Genomic DNA, 22801 nt, shown 5'->3' on the forward strand with positions numbered 1-22801 from the left:
GCCTTATAAACTTAGAACACATGCCAAATACCCTGCAAGGGCACAGAATATATACGCTGACAAGTCTTATCGATATTTATGAATCTCTTTGCTGGTTACATTCTTTTTTGTTTCAATGGAAGAGTACTTGCATGAACCCGCTTTGATCACTGGAGTAATTTGTGAAGTAAAATATGATTATACTTCATACAGTTAGCGTCTCTTGTTCTGCTGTGGCTCTATTATGTTTTAAAGTAACTTTTTCACACCGCTGTAGCTTAAACAAAACATGTGTATCAGTTGTGTTAAGGTCTTGAAAATAGAAAGATATGACAAGATTTGTTTCACTTTCATTTTTAAATTGCAAACGTAATACAAAGAAATTGTTATCTTTATGTTTTTATTTTGTATTTTCTATTGTTAGTTATATTATATGCTGTTGTTTTATAGTTAACTAGGTGCCGATAAGCCTTACCAGGCCCCCATTTTATGCTCAGATAATGCTTTCAGGTATTATAAAACAGTGCATTAATGTAGTGAACTCACTAAAACTTAAATGTGTGTTTTTGTCTCCAAACTATGTTACAATTGATAGAACATCTTTACTTGCAAACAATAGGAGAATTAGCTTGAGGAAAGCATTTACCATGAAGAGCTAGGGTTTACACAGTTTTATCAAGTTCCCCCAACTATAACTGTAGGAAGAACTACAAGTTTCAGAAGTCCAGAATGTTTTCATAATACAAATGCTATTAGCATGCGTGATATTTCAGTCTGACTAGAGTTTCAATCACTGAAGTTTCATGACCTTTTAAAATAAAACCTGGATGACGTACATGCAGCCTGTGCAATACACTGCTCTGTTTTTAAAGTTCAACACTTTCCCTAAAATGAATTCAATCATGAACACTACTTTCATTGTAAATAAATTCTGCTGTAGATGCTTTGGAAACATACACACACACACACACACACACACATACACACAAAACACACACAACATATATATATATATATATATATATATATATATATATATATATATATATATATATATATATATATGTGTGTGTGTGTGTGTGTGTGTGTGTGTGTGTGTGGATGTGTGTGTGTATCAGGTTTAAAAGATTGTATAGATTTCTATGATATTAACTTGTCAAGTTGTTGTAATTCCTGTGAAAATGAACCAGAAATGTTAACTGGATGTGATAATTAGCAGTGGTATTTGGAAATCTTACTGAAGCATAAGAATAGGAAGAGAAAGATTCCTTAGAGCATACCATGAGTGCATTTCACATTAAATCAGTTTTATGGTCGCAATTCTCTGGCAAATTTGCATTTGGTAATTATTCTGTTGAAGAGCTCTTTTTATAGCTTATGAATTCATTTATTTGTTCATCTGTCAAGGAAGATTTATTCCCAGTAACTGGTTGGTTTGTCATAAAGAACTTGCGCTGAGATTTAGGAAACAACCAGTTTTAATGGCTCTGCAGCAGCCATAAAACTTTGAAATAAGTACTTTTGCATAAACATGGCAGAAAATAACTGGCTTCCAATATGAGCCTGGTAGTACGTGTCAAGTGAGAAATAACCCTAATGAATGCAAAATAGAAATGAGAATATATTTCTGTTTTATGAAAGAAACTTTTATTTCTTAAAAAATAGTGATAAATAATATAATGATCATGGTTTAACACTTGGTTAAAATGTGAAATGCTCAATGTTGTAGAAAATACTTCCAACGATAGAATCAGATATTTTCAATGTAATAAAAGTAACTAGATGCTTCTTTTTCAGTTTGTAAGATTTTACTCATTTGCCATTAATTGATCTCTCGTAACAAAAACTTTTCTTAAAACTAAATCAATTCCGAACAAAGTTTTTGGTCAAATGTTTCTTGTTTTTTCCCTTGTTGTAAAATGTACTATGAGAAAAATAACCTCCAAAAAATAGTAAAGAATTTCATCGGATTTCAATTTCATTGTACGACTTACCATGGTTTCAGTTAATTGATTAGCTTATATGGACAATTGATGTTTGGATTAAAAAATATGAGAAAATCTGAAATTGCTTATAAAATTCAACAGTTTGGATTGGTCACAAGTTTTGTAGAGCTACTGTGGTTTCAAAAGTTACAACATTGAATCAAGAATTGTAGCGATATATAATCCAAATTTACGTTAACATCCAAGTTTTGGCTGGTTTAATGACTTTAATTCTCTTGAAGCCAAATAATTCAAAAATTTACAAAAAATGGCAATTTGAATGGAAATCTAGTGGAAATCTCAGGGGAAAATAAATGTTGTTTTTATGATACCTTTAACAGCATTTTTACTGCTCTTATTTTCTGCCAATCAACCCAACATCGTGCAGGATTATATGTCATGAAACAATGCCAAAGAGATGACCAAAAAAGCTGTCAAAACCAGAGCAAGGCAACCTATAACTATAATTTATTTTTAACTCATGTTACATAATTTCCTATGTGAAGAATATACACTTCACACCTCAATGCTGGTGTTCACAGTGTTAACATTTCTCATTCGACAAATAGCATTGCGTGACCATGTCAACTCTGAAGCAGTTTGTCCTTTATAACCAATGAACTTAATTTTCTTCATTTACTATTGAACATTAACATTTGGTGATTTTGTCTACGTTTTTTCCATCTTTGCAATTTCATCCACATTTTACACTACAAAGATCCAATTTGAACACAAAAAACAGCTCTCTACCAAAACTTGGTATTAAACGGCTGACAGGAATTTTTAATATTTCTGTTATTTACAAAGATCTTGTGGAATTTAAATACAGAGAAACTGACATATATGGATTGAATATTCATCCAAACAAACAAACAAGTAAACAACAAATATTTCCCTCCAGGAGTGAAGAAAGGATGCATATGAATTAAAAATAAAATATTTTCAATCCATTTTTGATAGCTGAATGCTAACTCTATGCTGACACTACTGTCAAGGTTATGGAAAGTACATTCACTGTACCTACATGCTGACAATGACAATCCACTTGTACAATACAAATAAAATGTCAACAAAAACCAGGTGAAAATGTCAGATGCACATTCTTACTGCACTTTTCAAAGATTACCAAACACCTAGACTGTCATGATAGGCATGATCTTTATGTTGAACTTTATTGCAAAGATTCCCAGGTTCAAAGTAATTTCTGGTCTAATCAGATATTGAGATAATTTAAATGTAAGTTCTTGCATCCAAATCATCAGCCCGTCTTGATGTATAGTATATTTGTATCAGAAATATATATACTAATATATGAGAGAGAGAGAGAGAGAGAGAGAGAGAGAGAGAGAGAGAGAGAGAGAGAGAGAGAGAGAAAGAGAGAGAGAAGAGGGGGAGGGAGGAGGGGTCAGGGTGATGTACAAAAACTTTAGAGTTATGGGTAGTCCGAATTAAAATAATGCTACCTTATATTAATGATCATGTTGCCAAACCCTCTTTGTACAGTACTGTATTATCTTCATCAACAATCACCTGACGTATTTTTCTCTCATTCCATAATGTATTAAAACCTTGTGGCAGAAAGTTTGTTCTTTTTGACGTAAGTGGATGTTTCTGTACACTTTGTGGAGCTGATGCCTGCATATCATAGCATTCTGTATCTCTTGAGATGAGATTCGGAACACAAAGCTGATGATTTATTTCCATAATGGTGTTTAGGAGGTTTGGAGGCTGATAAAACACAGCAAGAGCCTTTATCAAATTGTTAATCTGCCCTGATTTTGATCTGAACACAGCCAAGGCGAATAATTATTAAATATTTGCACATTGGAGAAAGATGTCGTGGCTAATGGTATGTCTATAGTTGAAGGGAAGGTTGTATGATTAAAGAGACAATATAGTGTATCATATCACGGAACAACGTTGGCATATCACTGAAATATACATGTACTCAGGTACAAATGCACTAACCGCTAATGGAAATGGTAAAGTTTACATCTTAGAAGTTACACCGTTCCATTCTTACATGGATCATGGTCCTGAGCTCAATGCTAGTGTGGTACATATAGGCCTCACATAAATGATATGATGATGTATACATTTGTGTAAAGATAATGTGTACTTTATGATTATATTTCTGCATGTACATGAATATCTCAACAAATATGCTATGAATAAATGACAAGGCTATGATGATGTTTCCATAAACATTTCAACAGAGACATTTTTCATACATCGTAAGAACAGAACATGAAACTATCTAATTCAAATGATATCCTATGATCTATTTGTACATTATAATTTACAGTCTTGTAAAAGACATGACACAAACAAGTAAAACAATGTATGTGTGTCAAATATTATATCAGACATCACATCTCATTACATCAAGACTTGGTTGCAATAAGCTCTTTTATGACACTGTATCTAGCAAAAGATCATTTCAAATCGCGTCACAGGAGTAAAGAATACATAGAGGACATCTTCACTCTGGTATAAATACATATCTAAACCCTGGCTGTCATGATGCTTATCTGCGAGGAACGTTGACGTATGGTGTTGGAGAGATTGTCATACTCCAGGAATCCAAGATGCATTTTAATACTACATTGCATCAGGTACACTGTATTCAAAGCGTGGCAAATAAATGGTTTGGAAACATGTATACTGATGACTTCATCAAACTCTGGAAGTGGGTTCATCAACCAATACCACAGCAGACCATCTCATCTGCCATAACAACCAACATGTTATACTTCAGAATCACAGCCTCAAGACCATACTGAGATAAAGAAACATCATATTATAGAAAATGCCCAACATTTGTCTCAGAACAAAGTATGAAAGAAGTCAGTACATGCATAATATTGAAATTTGAAGAAAAAGGAAAAAAAACCCTTGCACAATAGGGGAACAAAGTATGCTCTTGTTGATGAAAGCTGACATTGTGATGTTACAGAACAGTACTGCACAGGTACCTGTGCATCACATCATTGACAGTCTTTTGTCCTCAAGATGAACAAATCAATCACAGAACCATATTGTATATGCCATCTTCAGACATGATAGTTTACCAAACCCAAATAAGGGAAATCTACACCACTATGGAGCCCACCTGGCATGCTTCAAGGATGCTTACACAATGCAAGACCCAACACCTGACATATACTGAAAGGGTAACACATATAATATTTAGAGAATATACTGTAATAGTGATTATCCTATATCTTGTGGCATTGATCAGACCACAAGCCCTGTCAATGAATAAACTTCACAAATTGTATCTATTACTTAAATGTATCACAGTTGTGACAAGATGGAACACTACAGTCATTGAACACCAAAGACAAACCCATATCAAAGTAACACGCAACTTTCTGATGGAAGATAACACTATGAAGATTCACTGAAAAGATCCTATCGCTTCACAGCAATAACTATTTTCAATTCTGTCAACACAGAATATATGGTCATGGCTGGGATCTTGGATCACATTAGTATTGTACACAAGGAAATTTTGCTGCTCTAATGAATAATTTGCGATAGATGGTTTTCATGATCAGCAAAGAATTTATACAGTTCATCCATTTATCAGTGCACCTTTGTATATACTGGAATCATTGTTTTTTGAAAGAAAGATCACACTATGGTAGAGTCTGACCCTTCTAACAGAAAACAGTATTAATTGCTATCAATGCTACTTTTTGCAGCCATCAAAGGTGACCAAACTCTGGCAGTGTCCAATTATATCCCATTGCTCACTAATATCCCCTTGACACAATCAAGGTTGCAACAATTGCTGCCATATAGGTTTGTAAGAGGGATTAAGACTATCTAATCCTCAGGAAGTGAGGATTCAGATTACAGTGTGAATATTCACACAATATGCATGATATCTGTGTACCATGGTAACTATAAGATGCATATCTTTTGATGCCATCAAGGTCCAGTAATTCTAAATGCTGAAAGTTATGAAACAGAAAACTGAAATCTTGATGGCTTGGGCATGCTTGCAAATCAAAAGTTTTTGGATGTTTGTTCTGATAAAGATTATGAGGGAGACAACAACTTTGAAGATGGAAATGATGTTGACACACAAAGATGGTGACAGTAATGAGGTTCAGAGAGATGGCGACGATAATGATCATCATCATAATTGTGATGGTGATGATAGTAATTACAAAATGATCTCTGGAGACAACGTAATCTTATCTACATTCTTGAAGGAAGTAATTCCACACTTGCAGTCCACTTGTACCTGCACTGCTTAAAATACCATTAACTCAGAATTAACATTTATTAGTAAAGAAACATTATAGGTGAAATAGACTTGAATAATTACAAACCTGATCAGTCAGTGTCACCGAATACTTCATTTTACTTGTGAAACCACTTGACACACACATGCCTAAGTTATTACTTTCACAGTAAAGATTCTCAAATTTTCCACAAAATACCGGGTCAATTTGTTGATTGCAAGTCTTGGTACTAACCATCATTGGATAAAATATTTGCTGTAACAATTACAATTTTCTCCACAACAAAACATGTTTCAATCTTTGTTTCATGTTCAATCAATTACAGTTGGTTTACACACAGAACAGTGATCCATCAATTATTTCTTGCTTCACTTGGTTGCCAATCTGCTTACAACTACCCAAATGAAACAAGTGAGATTTGGTTGCAGTTTGTTTCCCATGATGCAACAGTACCTGTGTTTGCTGGGACAGGTGAATATTACAGGCCTGGATGTGAATATGGGAAACGTGCATATCAATGACAACAGAAATAACCAGTAGGGGTATTTGTCTGTTTTTGTCTCCAATATTTTAATCCGAAAGAAAAACATCAACCAGGTCACAAATAACTGCATATACAGCATACTTACTGTGACACTGTCCCCCAAAACTTTACAGGTACTGCTATTTAATTAATGATATTTCCAAGACTTCCAAATAGTCTCAATGATATAGTGTTTAATAGAAAAGCTGTGGTTAAATACATGCATAAAAGAAAACAAATGGCAATAGAATGTTGCATATCATTATGAGTCTGTAAATTCACTGTTTTGACAGTACATGTATGTACCAGTAATCAGGTCACTGAAATGAAAACTTTCAGCAATAACTAAGACTATTGATAAAATTTTGTGAGACAATGGTAATATCATCCTGACACTTTGACTTGGAATTTATTGATCATATCAGCAAAGACTGTCACACTGTCTTTACATACAAGCACAAGTAGAGCATCTAATTTTACAGCATCTCATTGCTTACTGGCCACAATGGATTTAACAGAGCCTCATACATACACAAACGCATTATATTACATTATATATTACATTTTATATATATATATATATATATATATATATATATATATATATATATATATATATATATATATATATATATATACATATATATATATATATATATATATATATAACTCCTAGAAATGACCTTGAAATATGAATTACATTCACTGTCTGAAAAGCCGAGTTTCAAAATTTCCACTTGACCTTTGACCTTGTGCTGACCTTTCACCCTTTCATTTGCCCGGGCACAAGAGTGTTGGAAGAGCATCAGAAGATGAAGACTATCAAAGTCTTTCCATCTTTGCAAATTGTCTTCATTTTGGGTTCATCTTTCCAATCAGAAAACTTATCACATTAAATGAAATCCAACGATGTACTAATTTTGGACATCTGCGTTTAATTGTGATAAATGCAGCTCCCCGGTCTGACTACTGATGAAATTACAAAGTATGTCTTACAAGACATACAGTACAGGAGTGTTCAGTTCTGGGGTGGGAGAACATAAAAATGAGCTATGGCCTTCCATTCCTGGTCAAACTCTACATGATCTATCATAAGAGCTTTAGATTTCATTATGCCATAACTACATGCAGTATGACCAGAATGATGTACAAGATAGCCAAATATAAATCCCAAAACTCCCCAAACTTTATTCTTTTCTTTGTCTTTTTGAATGTCTGTTCTTGGAACTGACCAAAGCAACAAGACTTGGAGATGAAATATCCTGAACTACAGGTGCTTTGAAGACACAAACTGTCAAATCAATCAGGATATATGTAGAAATACTACAATACTGTCATCTGTCACTTTAAATGTACCACCAAGTGAAGAAAATCATTCTTCTGGTACTCATGTAGCTATTTAAATATTCTGGTCCTAGATTTCCTGGAAAATTTTCACCTCATTCTCCTTGGATATCTCTGTTAAAATGCTCACATTGACTTGTAGGATGCTCTTAAATCACGCATGTATATTAAAGCAATCTTGTTGTGCCACCACAACACGGCCAATATGTAAAATTGTAAGATACACATTTATGAGAAATGCTGGCTATGTGTCTTTAAGAATGATGTTGGTTTAACTCTTATCATGCCAAGTTCATCTGTCACCATCAGGCCAAATTGATTACAACCAGTAAGACATAACATGTGTTGTATTCTAACAAAAACATGAATGTTTGAATGCCCCTGGATACCTATTAAATACTGTAAATATGATTTTAGTGGCCAAACCTGCTACAACATAACATGCCAAGTACTGTTGGGTGAAAATACATTTAAATTTGGCTCAACAATGCTTTTTACTGACTTGGCACATGGGGGAAGTGATACTGACTGGCAGGATTAGGGTGAATGTTTCCATAAACCTGCACAATAAAGTACCAACGCTTCCTGATGGTTATACTGTGATTATCTTAGGTGTCGATCTTTCTAGTACTGAATGAAAGCAGTCATCTGACCAAAAGTATAATGTTTAATGATACTATAGTGTTATATGGATCATACCCACTGTAGCATGGACTGTACCATATGTAGTATGGACTGTACCCTGAGTAGTACGGACCATACCCACTGTAGTATGGACTGTACCCTGTGTAGTATGGACCATACCCAGTGTAGTATGGACTGTATGCTGTGTAGTATGGACTGTGTCTAATGTAGTATGGACCATATCCAGTGTAGTATGGACTGTATCCTGTGTAGTGTGGACCATACCCAGTGTAGTATGGACTGTACCCAGTGTAGTATTGACTGTACCCTGTGAAGTATGGACTGTACCCAGTGTAGTATGGACAGTATGGACCGTATCCTGTTTTCTCCAGTCTTGCCTTACTCAAAAAATGTTGTTTCAGTTCCGAAAGCAAAAGATGACAGACTCTGCATTGAATGTCATCATCCCAGACCACATACTGGCATTAGAAGTGTTCTTATGATTAGAACACCAATAGCTCTCACATAGAAAAGACAAATACAAATGATTAAAGTAATTGAAGAGGAAAAGTGCTGAAATTTAGAGAACTGTGATAAAAGAAAATTGGATACTTCATTCATGAAACTAATTGAAATATCTTGAATGAAATGTAATGTAACCAAAATCATTGTATAGCAGTGTTTGGATATAATCATATTCAATGTAAAATTCCTGTATGAAGTGGACAACCACTGCGTTGGGTAATCACGCTTTTTTTACTGATTGGAGTTTGGTCTAGATTTCCTCTGATAAAATCTTACATAGGTAACCAATTGGCGTGGCAAAAGCACTTGCTGATATGATTACGATTCATAATTCTTTAAGTGGAAAGATAACTAATTCCTCATAGATAAAATTGATATCTCTTCTTGCAGATTCCCTATATGGGCAAATCTTGATGTATTTTGCTGTGATTTTTAGGGGAAAAAAAACCAGTACGATAAATAAATACTTAAGAGAACATTTTTGTCAGAGAGGCATTTCAAGTTAACACATAAATTCAAGATTCAACCACCTGTTGAGTTCAAAAACACCGAAAACTTTCTGAGTTGTGTCGTTGTCCAGTGTAAACTCACTTATTGCTTTACGTTACAGTCTATGCGTAGCTGATAAACATATCAATGCTACAAGAAAATCCCATCTATATGCAATTTATCAGGATTTATTTTTGTTGTTAAAGGTTTTTCTCTGCTTTTCTTTACAACTACAATCCTTTGGATTGCACTGATGTGTGCTGATGACAATCAAAAACATTAAAATGCACGGGTTTCTCACTGATGCTTCGTCATGTTTTCCAATTTTGATTTCTTGTTGAATCTATTGACTGCTATTGGCTGTATGTAAAGGAGAAGAGAAAGAAAGACTGCTTGGGAGTGTGGAATGGATCACTTCTGTGTACAGATATGGATCAACTGTCTGGGTTACCAAACAAACAATGAGCACCCTACATTAGTTCAATTAGATTGGTGACACCATTTAACAATGCAGTGTATATACGTAACTCTGTCTGTGTAGGCTTACATCATGGCGTGGTGTTGATGACCTTCAAACTTGGATAAAGTTTCTGTTGTACATGACATCAGGATTTAAACAAAACATGTTTTTCCCCCACTATTTGATAAAGTTTCCTCCCGGCTAACTAGCATATATATGGCAATGTATAGTTATAGAAATGTTCCCCTTATGGCAAATCACAACAGTTGAGCAGATCTGCATTTGTCTTGATTCCTCTATGTTTTTGCTGCGTGCCGATTCCGATAGCAATAGATTGCACCTCAAATATTTATGTTGCTTGCCAATCGCAATTACATATATTGCAGCAGTACAGCATATAGTATTCATGAAATGAATAAAAGTGTGTCTACTATTATTGGACTGCGCTAAATACCTGGCCATCAAGTATTAATGCAAATACAACACCCTAATCATGCAAATGTGTTTCTTGGCCCTGGGCAACTTTCTAGATTTTTTTTGGCCTTATCACAGATCACAAATACATTGTTCATGCCGGCAACAAACATAGTTAGCTTGGCATGCTTTGAAATGGTTCTGATTACCCTGTGCATGAATTGAAATTACAACATTGTAGATTTACACAAAATCGTTGACTTTTAACCAGAAATGAAACGAAGCTGAGAGATAGAACTTACATGTCTTCAAATGGGCTCTGAGATCATTTCCTTGTACTTTATAAACCTTGCATTCTTGATGCAATGACAGTTTAATGGAAACTGCTCAATGGTTTATTTTAATGGAACTGGACAAAAATTCACATAATTTGACCCATATTTTAACAGGTCAGTAGCTGTAACTTTTGATGATTTTTTCACTATTTTTGTTTTTAATGTCAACTACAGTTTCTTGCACTGCTGTCCAAAGCATCTTGACACATCCACTACCCGTATTTAGCTAGTCAACGCAGCATCTGTATGTGCAAAATGCACTGTTACTGTTTACATACGTATTCTGGTCCAGAACAGAATTCACTTGTCAGCAATAACAGCACAGATTACACATGTACAAGTTGACAAGCTGAATACTGTGTATCTCAACTTACTTGTGGGAGTAGAACAAGAAACTCATTGACATTAAAAAATATCGTTGAAAGATACAGCTACCAGTCCTCTAATTCTGAGTGTAGATATCCAGCTCAACATGAAAGAGCCTAACCAAGGCAAATTTACAGTAATGGATATGAACTGCATCAGTCTTGATTTTATAAATTTCTTAAAATCACAAGAAATTTGAGTTTATATATCCAGCTTTTGAAATCAGTTTTTAAATGTTACAAGTACTTTTATGTTACACATGTACAGAGGAGTAGCAATTGGCATGATGTCTTGGTGTTTTGAGATGTCTTGTATTATCTGAACTTAGGGATGGAATCTAGCAATGACAACTAAAAATGGAATGACTGTTTTTATTTTTAAAATAAATGAACTTTGTGAAAAAAAAGAATCATGCTTACATGATTCCACTACTCCTGAAAAAGGATACTGATAGTGTTCAGGGACATGATAATCTTGATAGTGTGAAACTTACCTCATAAGAGTTACATATCAGAGTATTTCTTACGATACTTTGTGAACTATTGTCTTTGAAAGAAACATTACAGATATATTATTACTATTCCTGAGATTATACTACATTGCAAAAATCTTTTATGTTTGAAACATAATACCTTCATGGAAAACAAAGCATTCTCAACCAAAGAATCCGATTTTGTTGTTTTTGTTCACTAAAATTCATTCTGTTGTTTATCACACAGCAGACTGACAGGAAGAAAAGAGAAATAGGACAGGTATAGGATTAAAATTATCAATAATCTCGAGCTATTTCCTGAAGGGAATTAATACATGAGTATGATTGGGCATCAATGAACATGCCAGAAGCTACAACATACATTCTAATCTTAACCAAAGTCAGTACACTCATTATGAGAAGCATTTCATTTCCTCTGAAAAGACAGGTAATTTTCATCAGAGAGAGAAAAAAAAAGATGAAAAAGTGATGTGCTGAAAGGTCATAGAAATCCTATGGGAACTTAAGAAAGCATACTGGCAATTTACTCAAATGAGGATTTGGTTTGTCTTTTCCATTATGTGAAATGGATTTCTATCATGTTTATGAAATAAACAATCTGTTCTGTTTCGTAAAAACCCACAAGTATTGGCTACTAATAAGAGCAGGACCTATCACTAGTATCAGACACCTTATACCGGTAGTTGTGTGTACATAAACCCATACACAAACATTTTTGGTAGCTTGCTCTCAATAACCTAGCACTACCCAATCTACTGGCAGTCTTCATTGCCTTGGCACCTATACAGGTACAATACTGTTTGCTGGATGACAAAACTCCTCACAGATCCAATTCTGAAAATGTAACAACCTGAAAATTTCCTCACTGTTACTTTTCACTATTTCTGATCTGAAAGAGAGATCACTGCGCATACCTTTTCTTTATTTGCAATGCTATTTCAATTGTACTTATTATCATTGGCTGATTTTGATTGAGTTCAATGTAACAACAGAGAGCTCTAACTAATGGAATAGACGCTGGCAAGTAATTTTTCTAAAAAAGTATATTTGTGATGAAGGAAAAGAGAACTCATTTGCCTTTCAGTTTTCAGGCTATTTGTACTTTGTTTTGTTGCAAAATATTTTGTAAATCTTAATTTTAATGCTAACAGTCTATGTGTGGATCCTGCAAAATCGATGAAAAACCGAAGGCACTTTTTAATAGAGAATGGCCTAGTGAATTGCAAGCTCCGAACATTGAACCCTAATCACTGGCACTCATGTAATCTGAGCCAGGGAGTATGGCCTAGTTCCACGCCCAGTATAAGTATATGGCGTGCCACTGTGTGGTGATCTGCACCCTGCTTCCTGTGTTTTACCACTGAATATTATCAATCAAAACGTCCCACAATGGAAAAGTTTGTGAAACGCCAGATTCTCAGAGTCAACGCTAGGAAACAATCCCTCTTTTGGCTGAATTTTGCCATTTCTATTCACAGTTTTTGTGGTCATGTATTGCCTGTTGGCATATCATGTAAAAATGTCTAATAAATGAAATGCAATTTCTACAAGAATGCCACTGACTGATACAGAAGATGAGAGAGAGGCAGAGTCGATGAAAGTACACATATATATTACTTGTGTAATGTTGTGTTTGTGTGAAATATGAATGTTCAGTAGCAACAAACGTGTCTCAACAGAAGTAAAAGGGAAAATCTTGGACAAAAACATGGAACGCAACGTGTAATCAATATAATCCATTGCAACAAAACTAATGACACTTGAAACAAAACATCTGAGTGGCAGAACTGATTAGAACTCAACGGAAAGCAATTCTGCAAATAGAGCTTTTACTGAAATGCTGGATCAAGCGGGATTCAAATTTAAAACTTGACACTGTAATTAGATTTGCTGGCAAATCAAATATTAGTTTGTCTGCTAACTTTTATTGTTCATGTCACAGTGCCTATATGGGATCTTGTGTGAGTAGCTAATGAACGGATACATACCAAGTAAATGGCACCACTGTAGATGCATACTAAACACTGTAGATCTCTCATAAGGTTGTTGAGAGAGGTTCAGTGCCTGCCTACGCAACTGACTCAGTGTATTTCACAGTCCTGGCTAATACTTTGGCCTTATAACAGACAACATTTTGTTGTTCTGTTTGACTTCTTGGAACCGAAGGAAATGTGAGTGGTCAACAATATGGAAGAAACCATTTGGGCATAGGGAAACAACTATCCCACACAAGTTCAGTTAGCAAAAAGATGAAACAATATACACACTGCTTTCACACTTTCCCCTCTGAGTATACTGTGTCTCATGCCTTTGTCCTAGAATTTTCTTCCTTGATCCAGCAATGGATTTGAAATTTACAGTCACTGAAGATTGACTTCATTGTGTCAGTACTTTGTTCAGTTGGCCAATCCATGGTGACAAGAATTGTGAATTTTAGCTATTCTGAATTCCAAAGGAATATGTGATTGGATTTTCAAAATTTGTTGTGAATGTTGATTGGCTGATTTGAATTTTGATGGGGCAATCAGATTCTGCTATTGGACGTCTAGTGTGTTGTGATGAAACACCATGTTACCATTAGTTTATAGGCTTTTCTTGCTTCCCTGCTTCTCCTCCTCAGAGCCAAGCACACTGAATTGCAATTTCCACACCTAAGTGACCAGTCATTTTGATTTGAATCTTCTGATGTGAAAAGTTGGTTGCACTGATTCCAAATCAACAGCATGAGGAGCGCGGCAGAATCAACATATCATGTAGGACCTGAAAATTCAGTATTGTATGACTGCACTGGAGTGGACTATCAAAGGTCTACAAGTCAGGGCACCTTGGATGAGTGAATTCTGAAAATTAGTTCTGGATATACAGCCATCAAGAATGATAGAACTTGAAAAGGAAAAGAAGTTCACTGAGCAGAAACGAAATTAAGATATTGTATTATTCATTTCTTGAACTGGAAACATGAAACAGGAAAAAAAAAACAGGCCGGAATAATTGCAGGAGAAACTTACACAGAATGACGACTGAATTTCTGTGTATTTCCACAATCAAATTTCTGTTCACCCAGGAATAAAATTGCGTCAATTTCTGCAGCGGTCACGGTTCGTTGGGAAATGTACACAATAAAGCTGCAATCTTTTATAAATTTCCTATCAGACTTCTTCAACTTTACAAATGACATCACACCGATTCCTGTCGGAGACGTGAGTTTCATGAAATTTACATAAGGTCCTGACATTATTTCTCTGTTTCCTGTCAGGGGGACAGAAAGAAATTCACAGCATATTGTATATTTGACGTGTCAATTTCACACTTCTTCAAATGCACTAGTGCACTTGATCAAAACCCTCTCGCTTGTATAGGTTTACTGATACAACCATGCAATTTCATTTCAACAATCAATTTCTTTTTTTAAAGAATAAAAGCATAATTGGCATCATCAGCGAGACACTGTCCTACTCGATCATAGCTTGACTTGTTTTCTATCGGATGTCACTGGGGTCAAAGGTCAAGGAGTTGTGTGTATAGACAGGGATGTCACTTAGGTCAAGGAGATCTATGCATGGAGCTGAAAAATTCCCTACTGCATGACAACAGCTGGTATAATATGGCATTTACGATAACCATAGGTGAAATTTTTACTGTATAGAAAGACCCTGAAAGCTTTTGGCAGTAATTTGTTTCAAGCCTTCATGAGGATCAGTGTGTCTGGTTTTCCTGGTGTATTTAAGGCTACATTATGTGCCTAGGAAGAGGTGGACTCTTTTAACGGGTAAAATCTTTTGATGGTGTACAGCATTTGTGGATTCATTGTGAAACCTGCAGGAAATAATTAACTTTTATTGATGTTCTGTGAGGTTCTGACTTGTTTTAGTGGGAGTAAAAAAATTACTGTTTCCCTCGAAAGGTAACTCAGTGATAACACAAATTTTGCTTGTAATAAATTGGTGACTATGAGATGATTTGCTGCTTCAGTCATGTACACTCTGATTTTTATTTTTTATTCTCAGATTTTTGTTCATGATTACGAAGTAATTGTTACGTTTCCTTCAGATGACTTTTTCAAAAGTTTAAAACTTATTTTTGACATATTTATCACTCACTTTTAAAGGACCAGGAATCAGCATTAACATTATGGAGACCGTATGTTGATTTCAATTTTGACAATGCATAACACTTGAAAAACCTGGTATATCAATCAATTATTCATTCTTTCATTGTGGTTGAACACATTGGAAGATTTTGTACTCAGCTTCTAGTTGGAATAACTTTTCTCAGGCTTTCGCAAACTTTACATTACCTATGATTATTAATTGATAACATGGGGAAGTTACCAATTGCCTAAAGAATTACCGAAAGGACAATGGAATATCTCATATCTAGAGGGCATAACACAAAATTTCCTTTTTGTTGTGATAAATGTGTTGCTATACTACAACTAATTTGATTTATTAACTTGCAAAAAATTACTGTATCAAATTTGTTAAACTTTCTTCTGAGTTAGAGAAAGAGGGGGAGGAACGCAAAATCATACAGTATGTCACATCTATTTGAAAAAAAATTGAGAAATAGTTCTTCTACTGGAGTAAAAGCCAAAAGTGAAGGGGAAAAGATTACATATGAAAACAGGAACTAAGATTTGACACAAACTGAAATTGTGCCTCAGATGTTAGATGTGTCCTATTCTCCACTGGGACTGCAGATCAAGATAAACTGTGTACTGTGAGCAAAGATACAGATATCTGTAGAAATAGCACAAGAGAAACATGGTTTTAATGTTTGTAATTTCTATCTGAGAATGCCCATTGGTTCAATAAAAGTAGCCCGAGTCAAAGCTGACACATTGGCATTGAAGTCAAGGTAAAGGTGTTTGATTTGCGGCCACAAATGCTTCTCTAGTGAATTACCAATTGGCTTCAATTTGCTTTAAGTGGTTCAAGACTGTTGTTTCAATTACAAGTCCAAATTTATTGTTGTTGGCACAGGTAAATGACACTGTAGGGGCAGCTGTGCTGTCACTTGCATTTGTAAGAAGGCAGTCTACCTGTTCGGTGCAAGAAATGACTTTCCAATTCTCTGGACATGGCTCAACTGTATAAATCTTTGGGAATTGCAACATTACGATCAACAATTGATTCCACTATCTGTTACCAGTTGGATGTGGTTTAAAACTGCTTGGCTTTAAATTGGAAATCAACCAACCGTTTAATGTAACTGGTATAAAATAATCTCTCTAATCCATATATCCATTCGTCCACTCAATCCCATCCATTTGGTCATACATTTATCAGCCAATCGACCTACCCTGCCGTATTTCTCCCCGTTCACCTTACACTTCAATAAAACTAATTTCTTCACATAATAATTACATAAATAAATCATGCCTTTTCTTTCTGCCCATGATTATATATTTTTAATGAAAACTCTTCAGTGCTCATCAAGGGAATATGCATTTGCCAATGGCATAATATCTGAAGTGAAAATTAATCTTAATCTGAATCCTGGGCTGACTTCAATTCTTGTCATCCCAATGATCTTATCAGTTAGATTGTCTACCTATATTTACCAAGATCAGACTTCTTGAATACTGCAAGTCTTCCTTCATTTCTTTATCTGTCTTTTGAGCCCTATTACTATGGTTACCACTGCGTGAACCGATAACCACCTTTTTGAAATGTCCCTTTCAACCAATACAGGTAGGAGACTTTATTCCCAGGATGCATTGCTGTGCACTCCTACTTGTCTATAGACGAAGAGACCACAGAACACCACTGAAGTGATGAGAGAAAAATGCTGTTTCTTTCCACTTAAAGAATTTAATCTCTAGTCATCTGTGAGAAGGGAATTAATGCAAATATGCTACTGAACTCACTCAAGCTTAGGACTAATAAAGTCTTGTGAATAATTTAACGGAAGTGCTGCGTGCCAATACAACCATACATTAACTGTTTTACCGTCAATCCTAGTTTCATCTGAACTCATTCTTAATGTCAAATAGAGACCTTGTCTGTGACAGAGTGATTCTCCTATCACGGCACAAAAATCTATATTTCTACACAGCCAAAAGCAACATCTCTCTATTTGTGCATGTCTGCTTACTATTATCTGTGACATGCATGTTAAGCAACCATTATAACATCCACATACAGTTGGCGTACAAGTGTTTGCTATTTCAAGAGAATATTTTAACTTAAAAAAAATGAGTATGTGGCGTCTTGTGCATCACCAAAACCAAAATGCATGTAGTACACTTTGATGACAGTATGTACAACAACGAACCCAAATAAACAATTAAGTTTCTTGAATTATATCAAACATTTCCCATCATTCGCTTCTAAAAGAGGGAAAATCTTTGCACAATTTTAATGTCAAACAAAATAACAAACCACACAAAATGCTATGGTATCATGTTTTTATATAAAATAAAAATAAAATCACAGGGAATGCCAGTGTTTTTAATGAGAGCCAGGACAACCCAACAGAATTTTCTCAATTGCTGACTATAACTCTAAAAACACACATTTCATAAGCCTGACTACCAACTTCCGATGCAAACTTCAAAAATATTAGATGCTTTGTATCTTGTACTTTTAGTAAAATACCTGTGATTATTGATTTAATAAACGTATTCAAGATAGAATTTCATGCAACCCAACTGATATGAATTTATCGTTTTCTAAAACCCTTCCCTACATGGTGTTTTTCACAAAACCAATGGCCACTTCAGTTTCAATATTTAACATAAAATGTAACATTAAAAATAATGCTCCATAATTTCGAAACATGGACCTACTAACAATTATTTTTCAAGAAATCCCATATTTAAATCAATCACTATATTCAGAATATAACAACATTACTTGGACCAAACCTTGCATGGGGGCAGTCATAGCAGCACCCAGCAGTCACGTGCAACACAAAACCCTACCCTATCACTTGGCCAGCACGATATGATTCCTGTGTTTGCTTTAATCAGGATGCTTGGGGATCTCTGAGTTGGTATACTGATAAACAAATGATTAGAAGAAAGATTTGGGCTCAGCTCCATCCACTGTACAGTGCCACCTATGTCATGACATTTGTCTGATATGCATGCTGGCTGGCTAATAGATCACTGATATTAGCGTAAAAAGACTGCACTGCTGTGAAAACGTTCACGGCTCTCAATGCGCAGTTGGCAAGGTTCAGGCCAGTTTATTCATACCTTGACTTAACTTAAGGTCTGGGCTAAATTCAAAGTAGAGAGAGTTGGAAGGTAGTTGACCCACCCAGGGGCATTGTGGTCTATGTGCAATAGGAGTGTCATAGCCATATGGTATGTTTCTGTGGCGTAATGCTGAAGGTATGCTTGGATTGTTTTATAGATTGGTTGGCTGATTAATTGCTCTGCAGATTTTCGTTGACTAAGACTGTTATGTACACCACAATGAAGGAAAAAACAAATATATTCATGAGAGTTTAGACCTTAAAACTCTGGAGATACTGCAAACAGAAATGGTTCATTAAGCAGAAACATTTATAGATATCAGTGCCACACCTAGAGGGCAAAGGTATTTGGTAAACAAAATACACATGGGGGATTCTGATGCAAATGATATTTGTTGACTTCACTGGTTTAGTTGCTAACTGATTTGCAATGCAAGATAAATGACAGTTCATCAAGATCATGTGTTGGCATGACCAGTGAATGGGAAAACACATGAAATAATGAGATGGCAAGTTGGTTGTTTATTTGTTGGTAATGTGAATTGATTGTCATCATCCTATACATCAAGTTTATTGCCTCATTTGGCAAATATTAAATATTATGAAGGTAGGTGTTTATATACCCATTTGTACTGAGATTAACTGTTATAGGAAACCAAAAGTGAACACGCTTTCTAATCTGCAGGTAGGGAGGTAGGCACTCAGCAAGCTAGGTTGGTAGGAACGTTGGTAAGGAGGTACGGTAGGTGCTCAGTAGGGTAGGTAGGTAGGAACATTTCTTGTAGGAAGGTAGGGGGTCAGAAAATAGTGTCAAAAAGTTGATAAGAAAGTTGCAGATGTGTGTTGGGGAGTTTGGGGGAGGTGGGTTGCCAGAAAAATTGCTATGGTGACCAAGCTGGTCAACAATGTCAGTTGTTAGTGATCCAGGTAGCTAGGTTGGTTTGACTGTAGATTACGTAACAAAAATGGGGGCAGCAGTCAGCTTGGAGGAACTGCCTACCAACCCACTATTCCTCAAGAGGTAATGTTGCCATGGATAAAGCTATTCCCGACAAAGAGGAACATTAGATGGAAGGTGTCAGATCAAGTGTGTGTATATTAGTTTGGAATGACTATATTTACTCCTTTTTTTCAATTTTTATGGAAGAGCAGTTTAATTACAGGCAAAATAAGATGACCTTCATATGGAACGCAAATCTGAAGGCTGGTTAATTATATTGTCTCTGAAAAATGTAAGCACAAATTTTTATTGTATACCAACACAGAAAATAAGAAAGACAGATACTTCATACAGATTAATAATCACTCATGTGTACCTGTTTCTTGAATAGAAACACGCACACACAAACTAACATGCACATACTTCATCACAATGATTGGATGTGGCACTTTTTCCGTTATCTCATAAAAGTGCATCTTTTAATGTTCAGTATAGGCAATTTGCCTCTGCTCTTAATTTTCTGGAATTTATAGCTTAATTCATTCAAATATTCGGCTAAGAGTTCATGTAATCATTATATACAGGTACATCCTATGACAACACTGTAATGCAAAGAAGTTTAACAGCAATATAAAATTAGACTCTGGTCTTTAGACAAGTTCTTGATGTAAATGAGACAAATTTTACATTGTTTTATTGTAAAGAGAACACAGATACTGAATGTCCATAGAATTTCTGTGATTTGTATTTTTTTTTACTTTCTAGACCACGATTACATTTGGACACTTATGAATTACCAGATGAATAACACATGTTGATGGGATTGGAACGGACAGTAAATATTCCTTCAAACAGAGAAATCACCAGACTCTTTGATTGGCTTTATAAGTAGTGAAGTAAAGAGTTTTTGTGTGATGCTGTCGTTGCTAACAATGCCTGTCTAAGAGAATGCTGTGCTGTCAGACCTACTTTATATCCTGTCTATGTTAATCATCCTTAAAATAACACAGACAGTTTGTTCACTGAAAACAATGGATGCATCTACTGGTCTTACATAAGATGTGTGGCTGATTAGATTCTTTAAACAAACAAAACAAAAGGTGTCTGTACATCAATAGTGAGTACTAGAATATGAGACAGCCAGGAATAAGACTGCTGCAAGTTGTTTGAAACATTTTGGAGCTCACTAAATGAAGAAGAGCAAATGGCGTGATTTCAATTCATGCCTATCTGTGAAATAATAAAATCTGATCTTTAAATCTGTACAAAAAATTAAAACACATGAACAATAATCTCCCCAGACTGAACAAAGTTTAAGAAAAAAGAAGCAGATAGTTGAGGTATGTCCACCTGGAAGTTGGAGATCACAGCGATCTTCTCCTTAGAGCTTAGATTTACGTGATGTAAAATCTTCATTGGGTGTCCACATAAAGTGTTTCAACTAAATTAGCATTCTAAGCTGGAGTACCAAACTTCTCATAACAATACGGTTGCAATATCCATTAAAAATTCCTATTTTCGTTGAATGGCCCATCTGACATTAAAACGAACTTATATGACAGATGAGGCCGGAGTGAAATTGCAAGTCATAAAAATCTCCAAGTCATAAATAATATTTTCACAGTTAATTAGTAATTTTGTTATTTGCTGTGTTTGTCACTTGGCAAAGCTACCACTATTAAGTTGTTGAAAATTAAGACATACTGCCTATATTGGAAGCATTATTAATGCGTGGGAATTGAAACGCTGTGATTTCTTGCTTGGCAGATTGAAAAATTTCACTTTCCAAAGTATTAAAACTAAATTTGTCCCTCAAAATGAATTTTAAGATCGGCGCGTGATTGTGATTTGAAGATTTGAAAGGCATTTGTCAAGTTAGCAAAGAATCGTTTTTCTGGGGTTATCAGCAAAATATCAAAAACAGCTCCTCAAGGGATATGGTGATCCTTTAAAACAAGAAAGTGTGCATAAACAACTGGAAAAAGTAACAAAGATTAAATTCTTCAAATGTTACACAAAACATTACATAGAATGACCTTCAATCACTTAGTAAACTCCTCTTCCTTTATTTGTAGTAAAGAAAAAGAAATTAAAAAAAAAATATGTTTGTCCACTTGGTACACTAATGTAAGGTCACACTATTAATGAACGAACATTAATTTTTTTTTAAATTCATTATTTTTTGAAGAGTGGGACTGGCTGCTGGTGCCTATTCATTTCTTCATTTCCACAGTTGGATGCACTACAATAGGGGAAATTACATCGGGGGTTTGTTGAGTCAGACTCCAACAATTTAATGACAGACTACAAAATGCACAGTCCGTCTAAAGCAATTTGTTTGTCATGCATAGCTTAACATAAGCCTTATTAAAGCACAAGCCAGCTTAATGAGTCCTCTCTATAATTGCTACCTGCTTTTTCCCAATGACTGAGATGGAGTATATCAGCTTTAATGCCAAGGTTTGCTTCTGTTTTCAACATCTACTGCATATATTAATATATATATATAATATATATATATATATATATATATATATATATATATATATATATATATATATATATATATATATATATATATATATATAATATATATATATATATATATATATATATATATATATATATATAAGGAGGTATGGTACATAAAGCTAGTAGAATATAGACTGTAAAATTGAGCTATGGTAAATGACAGTGTCATAAAAAATACAAAATGAATTCACTCATCCAAGGTATAAATTTGGAAATATATCTCTTTGTTAATTTCAACGGGAAATTGACAAGCTGCGGCAGTATGTATGGCTCCTTTGTTCATGCTTGCATATTGATGATGTTCGCATTGTTAATGAAGATGGTACGATATAT

At 34.9% G+C, this 22801-nt stretch overlaps 1 protein-coding gene across 1 annotated transcript in view; it reads right to left on the reverse strand.

Annotated features, from left to right (window-relative positions):
- LOC139147183 (golgin subfamily A member 6-like protein 7) overlaps positions 1-22801 on the reverse strand; it is an 86862-nt gene that overhangs the window by 8737 nt on the left and 55324 nt on the right. The window lies entirely within an intron of this gene.

The sequence above is a fragment of the Ptychodera flava genome, chromosome 13, assembly GCF_041260155.1.
Source record: "Ptychodera flava strain L36383 chromosome 13, AS_Pfla_20210202, whole genome shotgun sequence".
Taxonomy (NCBI): Eukaryota; Metazoa; Hemichordata; class Enteropneusta; family Ptychoderidae; genus Ptychodera; species Ptychodera flava.